A 13,617-nucleotide genomic window follows, 5' to 3' on the forward strand; every position below is an offset into this window, starting at 1 on the left:
AAAAAAATCCGCTTTCAAAAAGCTCGAACCAAGCCCGAATCGAGAGTTTCGGCTTGGCTCATTGACACCCTTAGCCTCATTCAACGAGGTTTCAAGAAATAGTCATGTGGTAGCCATAGCCACATTATAAACGAACTTAGGCCACACTCTACACTATTATCCCACTTGACACTCTACACTATTATCCCACTTGACCTATTTGAGGTTCAATAGTCGAAGTGATACACTTTGCCTCGAGGTCGAACCCATCGTGGACGAGGTAAGGTGATTTGATGCAATGTGACATGCTGCAACACCAATCCATAGTGAATAACCTTTAGGCGTATGAGGCATCTCCTATAGATCTTTCGTACAAGATCTTATATAATTGATTGAAATAATATCTCGACCTAATTGGCATTAAATTTCAACTTAAGTCATTCTTAGGGAAAATGTCGAGAGTTCGAATTTTGAGGACGAGACAAAAATCTGTGAACGGCAAGATAGGCTCAAGCTTTTCTAAAGCGAACAATACGTCAGTTAACGGTTGATCATTACAAACTTTTCACATGCCAAGCCAGAATGTATTGTAGCTACTTCTTAGAATCATTTAATGTCTTTGAGCATAGGACTGATGAAATGACTTCATGACAAGATGCCTCGATCATTAAGATGAGGTAATGTGTCTCTTTATCCAACGATAACCATTCCATGCCTTTTATTATAAAAACTCATACTAAGTGTCATTTGAAAGTAACACGATTTTACAAATTTTAATAGTGCTCTCTCATATTTTGTTCTCTATAATCCCCTAGTGCCCAAAGATTATTGTTGGAGCACAAACATTATTGTGGCCGCACGTCTTTCGTATGTCCCACACGTAATATATTTATAAAAGTTGACTAACTTGATCGTTGACGTGTTCGCAATCGTCTCCTCCACCTCCTCCGAAGGTCACATGCTTGGGTGGTTGATAAATCCTAGTTCACAACCCGAAATTATAATGCAATCAATACCAATTCTGTTTGAGCAGTATAATATATTCCTTCTTTAGCTCATTAACGACATATTAATATTGATATAGTACAATCCTTTAATCATTAATGGGAATATGTGTCATTTCAAAGGAAAGACAAGTTGGAGGGTTTCTTCTTTTAACTTTACAAGGAAGCGAAAATGTCAAAAGAAGAGACGTATCGGTTTACATTATTCGAGCATGAGTTTCGTGAGTCAAAAATATCATCTCTAAAGAAACTATCTCTTAAAGAATTTGTTTGGCAAGTATCACTTTCGACAATATTCTATCTTACACAAAGTGTCAATAAGATCACCCAAAATAATAAAATACGTGTTTTAGACACTTACATAAAATAATATGTAGTCGTTTTATAATTTAAACCTCGTGACTTCATAGACTTTTACATAGAACTTTCCCAAAAAAAAAAACATACCATATGGGATATGTACTCCTTTATGTCTTCTTCAAACATAAAATCCGTGAATTTCGCCAACCGAATTTGATTACAAAAAACACAATTCAAAGACGAGTCATATTAAGCAACCACATTCATGAAAATGACACTACCCATTGAAGACTTTTGTAATATATCATTATGGTGATACTTATTTAAAAATCAATTTTTTTGATACATTACGCGTGAAAATTACGATTTATTATTAGGATGAAAAAAATGGATAACTGTGTAGTGAAAGCAATAGACTTAAATTTTCTCCATCTTCTCAGTATTTTTCTCAAAAAAACGTTTGTGTTCCACTAACTAAGCATTTTCGAGTCGAGATTTAAATTCTTTAAATTAGACTTGAATTTGTAGACTTAAAATGTTTAAAACTTATAAATTATTTAAGGTAATTTGGAACGAACATTGATCGGCTTGAGCCCTAAGTCGAGCAATTTGGTTAATTATGTCGAAATTTAATATTAATTGGTTTAACAAGCTAGTTCAAACGAAACCCCCCCCCACCATCCCCCACAAAAAAGAAAAAGAAGAAGAAGAAGAAGAAATTGTCCAATTTTCAAACTAACTCTAGACTACCATTAAACGAATTGAGTCTAATTTGAAGTCGACTAACATGATTAATTTACGTGCAAATGTATTATTAATTGTTTTGCACAAATTATACCCTTGAACTTATAAAGAATGAAGGTGAAGAATTTGAACAAATTGGTTTAGGTACTTGTAAAATGTAAGGCGATAAATTAAATGAACCAATTTGAAAGAGATTTACACCATTCAAGCTTGCTTAAAAAAATGTTATACACATGGATTAATTATTCTATGGATCAACTCCTACCTCTACAATTCATCATCATTTATACTTAGTTTTAGGAGGGTTGGTATCAAAGGATTAAGCATGCAAGTAACTATCGTTTTGTTGTCCAATTTTTTTGACAACAAAAGGGGGTTAACAAATAGCACACCCCTGCCTGTATTGATCTATATATCTTAGTATTGAGCTGCTATAGGCGAAGCAACATGAGTATAAGAAAATGTTTAATAAGTGTGATTTTATATTTATTTGGACCATCAAAAGTGAATATTTGGGATGTTGAAGTGTAATCCAAATTTTGTTGAGTATTGATGATTTGGTTGAAGAGACCTTGAAGAAGTTCAAACATGGGCCAAGGAGAAAAAGTCCTCGCATTTAGGCTCGCTATGGGCCCATCTCCTACTTGAGCGCTTAGAACAAGGAGTTAGGTGCTCGTTGGCCACAAGGGCGGTGCTCGAATGTTGGAGGCACCATTCGCTGCCAACGAGGGTACTGCTCGAGCTCGGTGTTATTCGACCCAAGCCTGTTTCGCGATTTTGATGAATTCTAAGATATCCTTCATCTAAAACACGAAAACTAAGATTTTATATATACTTCACAACTTGTTTGGTCTTCGTACAGTTAGAAGACAATAGATCTTGATTGAAAGCATTAAATCTTGCGACAACAACCCATTATTTTGATATAGTAAATTCTCCTCATCTGCCCCTGATTTTTTTCCATCTTGAATTTTCACATAAAATTTTGTATTATTGTGTTTTGGTTTATTTTCATATTATCTTATTTTTCTTTAACAAACTAGTATTAGAGCTAGGTTGATTTTTCGTTATAACAGTGATGAAATATGATATACCATTTTTGGATCACAACATGAGGTTTTCGCTATGATAGGTGAAGATGGAAGCTGTGCTCATGCGGATGAATTTGGATGATATCCTGTTAGAAATTGATAAAATGCCTTCTACTTAGACACAGGGGAAATTCATCTCCATATTTCAAATCAGATTCTCCAAGATATTCTTAAGGGGAAAAGTGCCGCTACATTGTGGTTGAAATTGGAGCAGTATTGTATAACAATGAATTTAACCAGCAAGTTACACTTAAAGTAGTACTTGTATTCTCACTATATGTCTGAAAAGTACGTCTATTGAGGATCACTTGATCACTTTCAAAGAAATAATAACTAATCTTGAGACTATGGAGGTTAAATACGATGAGGAAGATCTTGAATTGAATTTGTTATGTTCATTACCATCTTCCTATATGACTTTTAGAGACACTAGTTTCTACAGTTGTGATACTCTCATAATTGATAAGGTATATGATACTTTAATATCAAAAGAGAAGATGAAGCATCTTGTGATTGGATTAAAGAGTCACGCAGAGGGCTTAGTTATTCGTGGGAAGAATCAAGATATGAATCTTGGAGGTAATATGAGGGATGGGTCAAAGTTTAAACATAGAGAGAAAGTATTTTTCTTTTGCAAAAGGAAGTGATACATTAGAGCTAATTCTTATAAATATAAGATCAGGAATAGAATGATAGCTGCTAAAGAAAAGGAAAAACGACCTGAAGATACATGAGAAGCCAGTATTGTAAAAGATGGCCAAAGTGAAGGAGAGCTTCTGGTGATTGCTCACAGTATTTCCAAACCTTGTGAGGAATGTATTCTTGATTCAGCTCATACATTTCATATGTGTCCGAATCATGATTGGTTTACAACACATAAAGTGGTTTTGAGAGGTGTTGTGATTATGGAAAACAATTCACCTTGTAAAATAGTTATAATTGAATTAGTTAGGATTAAGATGTTTGACAGGGATATCCTGACATTTAGTGATGTGAGGCATTTTCCAGATTTGAAGAGGAATCTTATATTCTTGAGTATCCTTGATTTTAAAGGGTACATGTATACTAGTTGACGTGGAGTTCTGAAGATCAACAGAGGTACTCTACTTGCGATGAAATGATAGAGAAGTTTATCCTGGTTGTATGTATTGAAAGGTTCTACTATTACAAGAGATGCAACTATCATCACTTCTTTTCATGTCTGATGAAAAAGTTACTAAACTTTGACATATACAAGTTGGGCATATAAGTGAGAATGAGATGGTTGAACTAGCAGAAGAGGAATTTTTGATAGAGCACTACAAAGTTGAAGTTCTGTGAATATTGTGTTTTTTGGAAAGTAGAAGAGGGTTAGATTTATTAAAGGGAGTCGTAATACGAAAATAGTACTTGATTATATCAATTCTTATCTCTGGGGAATGATAAAAATGACTTCTGACGGAGGTGCATATTATTTGTTTACAATAATTGATGATTTTTTTCATCGAAAAATTTGGACTTTTTTCTTGAAGAAGAAGAATGATGTGTTTGTTACCTTCAAGAAGTGGAAGACAATAATTGAGAAGCAAACTAAGAGGTATGTAATACTTCTTTACACATATAATGGATTGGAGTTTCGTTTGAATGAATACAATAGTTTTCACAAGTCAGAAGGAATTTTAAGGTACTTGATAGTGCATAGTACTTCGCAACAGAACGTTGTGGCAGAACAGATTGATAGGACTTTGATGGAAAATGTTTGATGTATGCTTTCAAATGCTGGGTTGCTTAAGACATTTTGAGTTGAATCTACTTCTAACATTTATTGCCTTACTAATTGTTCACCATCAACTGCCATTGAGAAAATGACTCCCAAAGAGGTATAGTCTGGTATCTCCTTTGTTACTCAGATTTGAAAATATTTAGGTGCCCTCTATATGCTCATGTAGATAATGAAAAATTGCAGTCGAGATCTAGGGAGTGCATTTTTCTTGGTTATAAATGCAATGTTAATGGATATAAACTTTGGTGTCCAGGAACAAATAAGGTGGTAATTAATAGAGATATTGTGTTTGATGAATATGTAATGGGTCAAAATTTACCTATAAAGGATTTTGATAATACAACTCAGACAAATCACTCAGGTAGAGTTTGGGATCGGTTAAAGAGCTAAACCAGATTCTTCAACTCAGTCTAGATCAAAAGTGAAGGAGAGTGCCATTTTGACACCACCACTAGCAGTACCGCAATATTTGATTGCAAAAGATAGACAAAGATTGACCTCCGCGGAAAGGATAATTCATTCAGATCGACATGAGAGTCCACGAGCTGCAGGTGGAAAAGAAAACGAGCCATCCTCACTAACTAGCTAATCAGACGCAGGCCAAAACAATTCTTCCTAGAATAGAGATTAGACCTCCATAGTGGTATGGAGAAGTTGACTTGGTAGCTTATCGATTGAATGTGGCTGAAAATATTGATCTAGTAAAGATCTTACTACATACATAGAAGTAGTGAGATGAAATGATTCTGGCAAATAGATGATTGCTTTGGAAGAGGAGATGGAATCACTTCATAAGAATGACACATGAGAGTTATTTAAATTAAACAAGAGAAGAAGGTTATTCGTTGTAAGTGGATGTTCAAAATAAAAGAAGGTGCATCAAGAGTTGAAAAAGACAGGTGTAAGGCAATGTTAGTGGTTAAGGTTTACGGTCAAATTCTAGGTGTAGACTTCATATATGTGTTCTTTCCAATTGTAAAGTATAGCTCAACTAGAGCTTTGCTTGGTATTGTAGCTAAGCATGATTTGCAGCTTGAGCAGTTGGATGCGAAGATATCATTCTTGCAAGTAGAACTTGAGGAGGACATCTATATGCAATAGTTAGAGATTTTTGTTGTCACAAGAAAAGAAGATTATGTGTGTTTGTTGAAGAAGTCATTTTATAGCTTGAAGAAATCATCGAGATAGTGGTATAAAAGTTTGACTCATTCATGACTGCTCATGATTTTCAGAGAAACGGTTATGATAGTTGTGTGTACTTTATAAAGTGTGGTGATGGATCGTTTATATATATACTATTGTATGTTGATGATATGTGGATAGCTACCAAGGATAAAGTAGAGGTCGGAAAGGTAAAAACTCAGCTCAGTGAAAAGTCTGACATGAAGGATTTAGGAGTAGCAAAGATCCTAGGATTGGGGATCTTGAGTGATAAGAAGGCTGATAGATTATACTTGAGTCAGAAAAAGATACATTGAGAAAATACTTTATAGGTTTAATATGTTGAATGGAAAGGCTATCAATTCTCATTTGGCTATACACTTCAAACTATCATCAGCTTTTTATCCACAATCAGATTAAGACATTGATTACATATCACGGGTTCTTTATTCGAGTACAATTGGATCGCTCATGTACACTATGGTTTGTACACGCCCAGATTTAGCATATGCAGTCAATGCAGATAGCGGATACATGGCAAATTCTGATAAGGAATGTTAGAAAGCACTGTAATAGATTTTCAGATACCTGCATAGGTTTACTGATGCTTGTTTGTATTTTAGGAGAAGTATATATGGAGTCATTGGATATGTTGATTTAGATTTTGCCAGAAATCTTGATAAGACGAGATTTCTTATAAGGTATGTGTTTACCATTGGTGGTTGTGTTATCAGTTAGAATGTTAATTTATAGAATACAGTGACATTATCTACTATTGAGGTAGATTGCATGTATTTTACAAAGGATAGTAAGAAAGCTATATGGTTGAGGGGATTGTTTCATGAAATCAGTGAAGACTTACAGATGTTCAGAGTCTTTCGTAACAGTCAGAGTGATGTTTTTCTGACAAAGGATCAGCTGTTTCACAAGAGGACAAAGTACATTGATGTGAGGTATTATTTTGTGTGAGATGTGATTGGTCGCAGTGATAATAGTGAATAAGGTTGATACCAAGGAGAATCCCACTGATATGTTGACATGGGCACTCCCCATGGCCAAGTTTGAGCATTGCTTGGACTTTGTTGATATTTGTTACTGAATTAGCCCCTAGGGCTTTGTGTGGAAGAGGTGGAGAATTGTTTGTTGAAGTGTGAAGAATAATTCCTTATACTGAAATTTGTGTCAAGCGAGATTTATTGAATTGTAATCCAATTTCCATTGAGTATTGGTGGTTTAGTTGAAGAGGTTACCTCATTTACGCTCATTGTGTGCCCATCTCTTGCTCTAGCACTTAGACTGGGAGTCCAGTGCTTGTTACGTGCAAGCTTGGCACACGAGCAAGCATCGGAGGCATTGCTCGTCAGTGTTATCCTGCTCAGGTCTGTTTCGCAATTTTGATAAATTCTGAGATGCCATTTGATCTAAATCACTATAATTAGGTTTGTACATGTACTCAACTACTTTTGGCCCTTCATAATGTTAGAAGACATTAGATTTTGATTTAGAGTGTCAAATTTTGTAACAACAATCCATTATTTTTATTTAGTTAATTCTCCTCCTCTAACCATGATTTTTTTTTTTTTTTATGTCATGAGTTTTCACATTAAATCTTTATTATTGTGTTTGGGTTTGTTTTCGTATTGTCATATTATCTCGTTTTTCTTTAAAATGGAGAGTGATTTATATGGTTTATATATTTAGTTTTGTGTGAATTATTATTTTAGGAGAAAGCCCAGTATTTGATGTTGAAGAATGAAATAAACAAAAATTGGTAAAATAGGATTGAATGAGGACGGATTCTTAAATTTGGGAATATTTTAAGTGTCAAGTTTGGAAGTTAAAAGGCCTCCCATGCAAATATTAGAAGAGTAGAATTGAACAAGAAAATGGATTCAGGGACTTAATTGAACATGGATTCAAATGTTAACATGCATAAATATGACTCTAGTATATCAATTAAGGGAACACTAATTAAACAAAAAATATGTTTTAGACATGGATTAATTATTCTTTGAACCAACTCCCATCCGTACAATTCATGATCATATATATTCATTTTTAGGAGGGTCAGTATCGAAGGATTAAGCATGCAAGTAGCTATCGATTTGTTGTTCATCCATTTCTACAACAAATTTACTACTATATGTGAAGCAACGCGAATACACAAAAATATCATACATTTTTCTACAAAGATAAAATTAAACTAATTCTCTGAGTCCGCGTTGATCATACCTCTTGTAAAGTGACTTGAATTTGATAGTTTTATCAACTCTTCGCTTATAGATCTCGTCCAAATTAGCTCTACCAACTTAATGGTTTTCATTTTATGACAAGATTTTATTTCTACATGTCAGAAGTGATCTTCAATTTCTAAATCTTCAATTTTACATTTTTTTTCCTTAAAATAATTTTCTTTAAATATAAAAAACCATCCCATTTGGATGGGAGCTTCTGAAGCCAAGCCTGACCTATTTACAACTCAGACCACACTAAATGCAGATTCTTGTTTGGGGCCCAACCCAATTTATAGGTTCATGTAGTCTAAAATTAGAAAAAAGATAATTGTATTCTCAATCCATTACTGAATGTTTTACATCCTCTCACAATGTATGGTGGGTCCCGCATGAATTTAAAAATGCCGACATGTAGTCCTCAATCCTGTTGTGAGTAGATAAACGATTCGATAAAAAAATTCGATACTTGTAACACCGTCCCTAAAATTATATAAATGCAATTTTGTAACAAATTTCAAACTACCAAAAGACAATGTTGAAATTGCAACATTATTGTTGTATATCAGTTATACGTGTCATGGACCATTAATGTGTAACTACATACTACCATTCCGACATAGGCATCATTCTGACCTTTGAAGTCAACTTAAGAAAACCCAGACAAGAATTATTGGCTACATAATATGGAAAGGACAACCTATGCTAGTTGTATTTGAAGTGATAGATATATACATACATGATTATTTTATGTGTGTAATATAGTCGGAATAATTTATATTTAAAATTAACAATTAATTTTAATAACACATTTTTAATAAGATTCACAATTTTTTCAATTATATATTGAATTAATTTTTATTAAAATTTACTAAAAATCTTATTTTAATTCCTATCAAATAGAAGATAATATAATATAAAATACTTATATACTTGGTTCAATGTTTAGAATAATTTTCGTGTAAAGTCTACTATTTTTCCCTTTACATCTATTCATCTTTCATTATTTTAGTAGCTTGATCTTCGGGTATATGCAATGTAAAGTTTTTGAGTTGTGAGGCAATATATTATTACATTTTATATTTATATCTTCAACTTCTTGCTTGCATCTTTAGTTCACTTATTTATATTATATCAATAAAGTCGATCCGAACCCTAACTCATTGGGGGTGAGTGAAATCGAATGTGTGTCATATCATATAAGTGATGGGAATCTAGACTAATTTCTTAACTCTATGATCTTCTTTTTAGAAGTATCAACTAGAATAAAAAATAGATATGGAGAATAATAACAATAATAAGAGCATAAGATTTATTAGAATAACTTTAAAATAGAAGCAAAATCACTCTTTGCAAAAATACAGAGATTTCATCATGCGAAAAATCACATAATCGCACAATGTCTCTTACACATCGAAATCTCAATGAACACTGAAGAACAATCTGTTGCCAAACCTCACAGAACGATAAGTAGTTTGAAAGTTAAGAATAAAGATATTATTTCTCCTATATTCTCTTCATTTTCTCCCTCTCATATAATAAGCCCATGTTCGAGCCTCATTTTTTTTTTTTTTGAATTCATTTTTCTCTAAACTCATTTTCGATCATACATTCTCTTAATAAAATAACTTTACTCGTAAATTCAAAATTTTTTCATATTTTTTAATCACATATTTTCATAAAAATCACCATTACAAAATCTATTTTTAAAAAAGAAATGGAGCTCAAACTAGAGTCTCTAAATTATAGGGTCAATTTTACCGATAGCCCAAGCACTCATGCATCTCTATTTTCTCATCTCCTTTTAATTTTATTAACATGGGACAAACCAAATTTCCTCCATAAATGAGATTTTGCTACATAAGGAGGACCAAAAAAAACTCTAAACGGACAATTTCTTAGTTCGTAATACTTGTTAACGCAGTTTTACACTGGAAGTGAAAGAACTTGTATGTTATGTTGTTATGTTAAACTGCATCTAAAAACACAAAATGTACCCTAGGAATCGTAATTTTCTTCAACTATTTTATTCGACCTTCCACTCAATCTTTTGAAAAAAGTTAAGTCTCAACGAATACAACTATTTTTTGTTTTTAGGATAACACAAGTAAGATGGTTCTATGCTACAAAAACTAGTGAACAAATAGAGTCCCCACCAAATTAATCGTGGAAAAAGAATAATGGTAACATTATGTATCATTATTACAAGAATCTGGTTCGTAAAGAATAAGATTATTGTTGTCTAAATAAGCAAGCACTTAAAATCTGGTATATATACAGAGAATATTTCAAAGTATATAATTGGTTTAAATTCAAAATTCTAAAATTGAGATGCTTCTGGCAAATTAAGGCTAGGAAGTCAACCCGTGGTATTTAGAAATTACACTTTTTAAGTATTAATAATCAATAATTTAAATTGTTAAAAATCTTCTTGTTGAATATAATTGATGACAAAATAAAGGTCATGGTTGGCTCGACCTTATATTTATGCAAGTTATAACCATTGGCTTAATTCTATGTCAAATACAAATGCCTTTATTTTATTTTATTTTTTTATTTTATTTTGTTTGGTTTAAAGAATTATATTAAACAGAAAAACAAGATATAGACTAAAAAACAATACATTTTTAAGCTAGAGATAAAATAAAATTTGCCAATTATTTAGTTAAATTCGACACATAAAATCTAGTTTATCAACCCACAAACATATCATTAAAAAAAATTGAGGAAATAGGGGGTGGCAATGGGCCACGAGGTCGGATTTTGGCCAAGTGAGCCGAGTTGAACTCATAGGCTTAGTGATTGATCTAAAAAAATCAAAAGTTCGCACTGTAGCATAATGTAGCTCGACTATCACGAGTATAGCCTAGTCCTTGATCAATGAGTCGAGAGAGCTCGATTTGGCTTATAGGGAATCATATAGGCTATGAATATATAGGTGCTAATCACTTTATGATTCCATTCCATAGAATAATTGATGATAATTCTCATTGACATATCTTATGCTATAGGTACGTGGAATGCTGGACACCGAGCATTTCTTTATGGTGATAATAATTAGTCTTGAGGTGACTATTTCGACAGCATGTACTACTCTGGAATAAATAATTTTTTCTAGGAATAAAAATAAATGTTTGCGCAATTATAGGAGGATATATTTTCTTGACCAAATATGCTCTTACTAAAAATTATATTTGGCAAAAATATATATTATAAACGTGTTTTTCTTCCCAAAATTGGGGCCCTGAGCAAACTGAAAATGATATTAATGCTGTGATTTGATTTGAAAATAATGCAAATTCAAAAGCTACGTAATTTTGTAAATGAAAATGAGTCTCTAATTGTGGAGATGCCACATTATAAGAAGGGTGGTTAATAGTGGCGGAGCCAGCACTTGACGAGAGGGGCAATGGCGCGTGCTGGCTCTGTTGAAATTTACGGTTGCCACTCGGAGCAGCCAGTTGGCAACTAGCCAGGCATAAATCGCAACCGCCGATGGAAGAAAAAGAAAGAAGATGACGGTAAAAGGTTAGTGGATTGGGCCTTTCCTTCTTTTCTTTTTTAAAAATTTTGGGCCTCTTGTTTTTTTAAAAAAATTAGGCCCATTCCAATCAGGCTGCTTCACTGTCAGTTCTATTGAAAATCATAAAACCCATTCATTATATTCCTAATTCCTAATCCAAGTTATCCAACCATTATCAATTCCAATTTCGTAAACCGATAGCAAACCCTATAGGCGACTAAGCTTCCTTCTAGTTGGCTGCCCTGTGCTCTCGCCACTGCTTTGTGACTTGCTGTCAGCTACCTTCGAGTGACCGTCGACGCTACGTCGAACTTCTCAACCTCTTTGAGAATCATTAATCATGGGGGGTGTAGACGCTTTTGTCCACTATATCGACAATAGTTGTGTGTTGTGCAACAATATTGTAGCTAGAGCTTGCTATGTTCGTTGTTGTTTAAGGTGCAAAGCTTAAAACCGAATTTTCTGCCAATTGAATGTACATTATATGATTATCTCCTTTTCCAAGGTCTATCTTAGATAAATGTGTTCAATTGTTTGGTACTCTCTTTACCTCTTTGGTATTGTTTCGTTTTAATAAAATAATCTGATTTTGAGACACATTGGCAATATGAGTGTATAAGACTTTAATAAGTTTTCGATTTTTACCATTTTTTATTGACATTTTATTAGGTGTCAATGCATTGATTATTAAAATAATCCAATTCCGAGACACAAATTTGGCATTATTTACTCATTTCGCCTGCTTTCTACTTTTGCGTGCACATAGTCTGCCATACACAAATTAGGCATTATTCACTCCAGCCAACAATATATATCGATTAAAAATTAAGCATTATAACTACTGCTTGCTTTCTTTCTTTCTTTCGTTGAAATAGAAAATATGTTCAACATGTCCCTCATAGAGTGGTCAAGTTGGTGGAGTAGGTGAGCGCGAAAGTCTTAGGTCACAAGTTCGATTCCCCGTACCAACATTTTCTCGGTCGAGTCTGTCGCACATGACTTGTCTAATGCAGTTTACTTGGCTGGAGTGATTTGCAGGTTATTGCGTCAATTAGAGGATTTATTCAGTGCGCACCCGAAAGGTAGCGGGTTCGCCCGTCGTACAAAAAAAAAAAAAAAAAGGTTCAACACGAGTAGCATAACCAAATTAAACAAGAGACTTAAAATATTTGTAAACGATCATTTCCTCTGATGGCTTTTCAACTAGAGATCCCAAAGGCTCCACTCTGATACATGAACACTGCATATTATTATTATTATTATTATTATTTTTTTTTTTTTTGTATGACATCCTTCATTACCCATTATTCATTCATGTAGCCATGTATAATTTACATTTTAATATATCTCCTAATAATAAAGAAAGACATCATTTTCGTACTTTTAGATATTGGATTAATGCAAGTACTTCAACCAATGCGAATTTAAGTGAGCCCAACTTTAAATTAGTCTACCCCAAACTATACTTTTATAACTATTGCTCAATTCCATATTTAGCCCATGCCATGTCAGCCGAATGTTATTAATTCAAATTCTAACTTCAATTGTCCAAATTCAAACTAAATCATCATCTCAAATTGAGTTAAATTCTGAGTTTATTGTTCTATTGTTAATGATGAAGATACTTATGAGAGCTCTAAGGTCAATGTTTGTCGTATTACTTAAAAATGAAAGAGGAGTTTGAGTGGTAGCTGATTTTCAGGGGTGAGGGTGGTAAAGGGCGTGGGATGGTGTTTATGAATGAGACAACCCTTTTATTTTTTATTTTTTATTTTTTTCCTTTTTTTTTTTAATATTTTATCATATTTTATAGTAAAATTGT

This window comes from Olea europaea, chromosome 12 (genome assembly GCF_002742605.1).
Source record: "Olea europaea var. sylvestris chromosome 12, O_europaea_v1, whole genome shotgun sequence".
NCBI lineage: Eukaryota > Viridiplantae > Streptophyta > Magnoliopsida > Lamiales > Oleaceae > Olea > Olea europaea.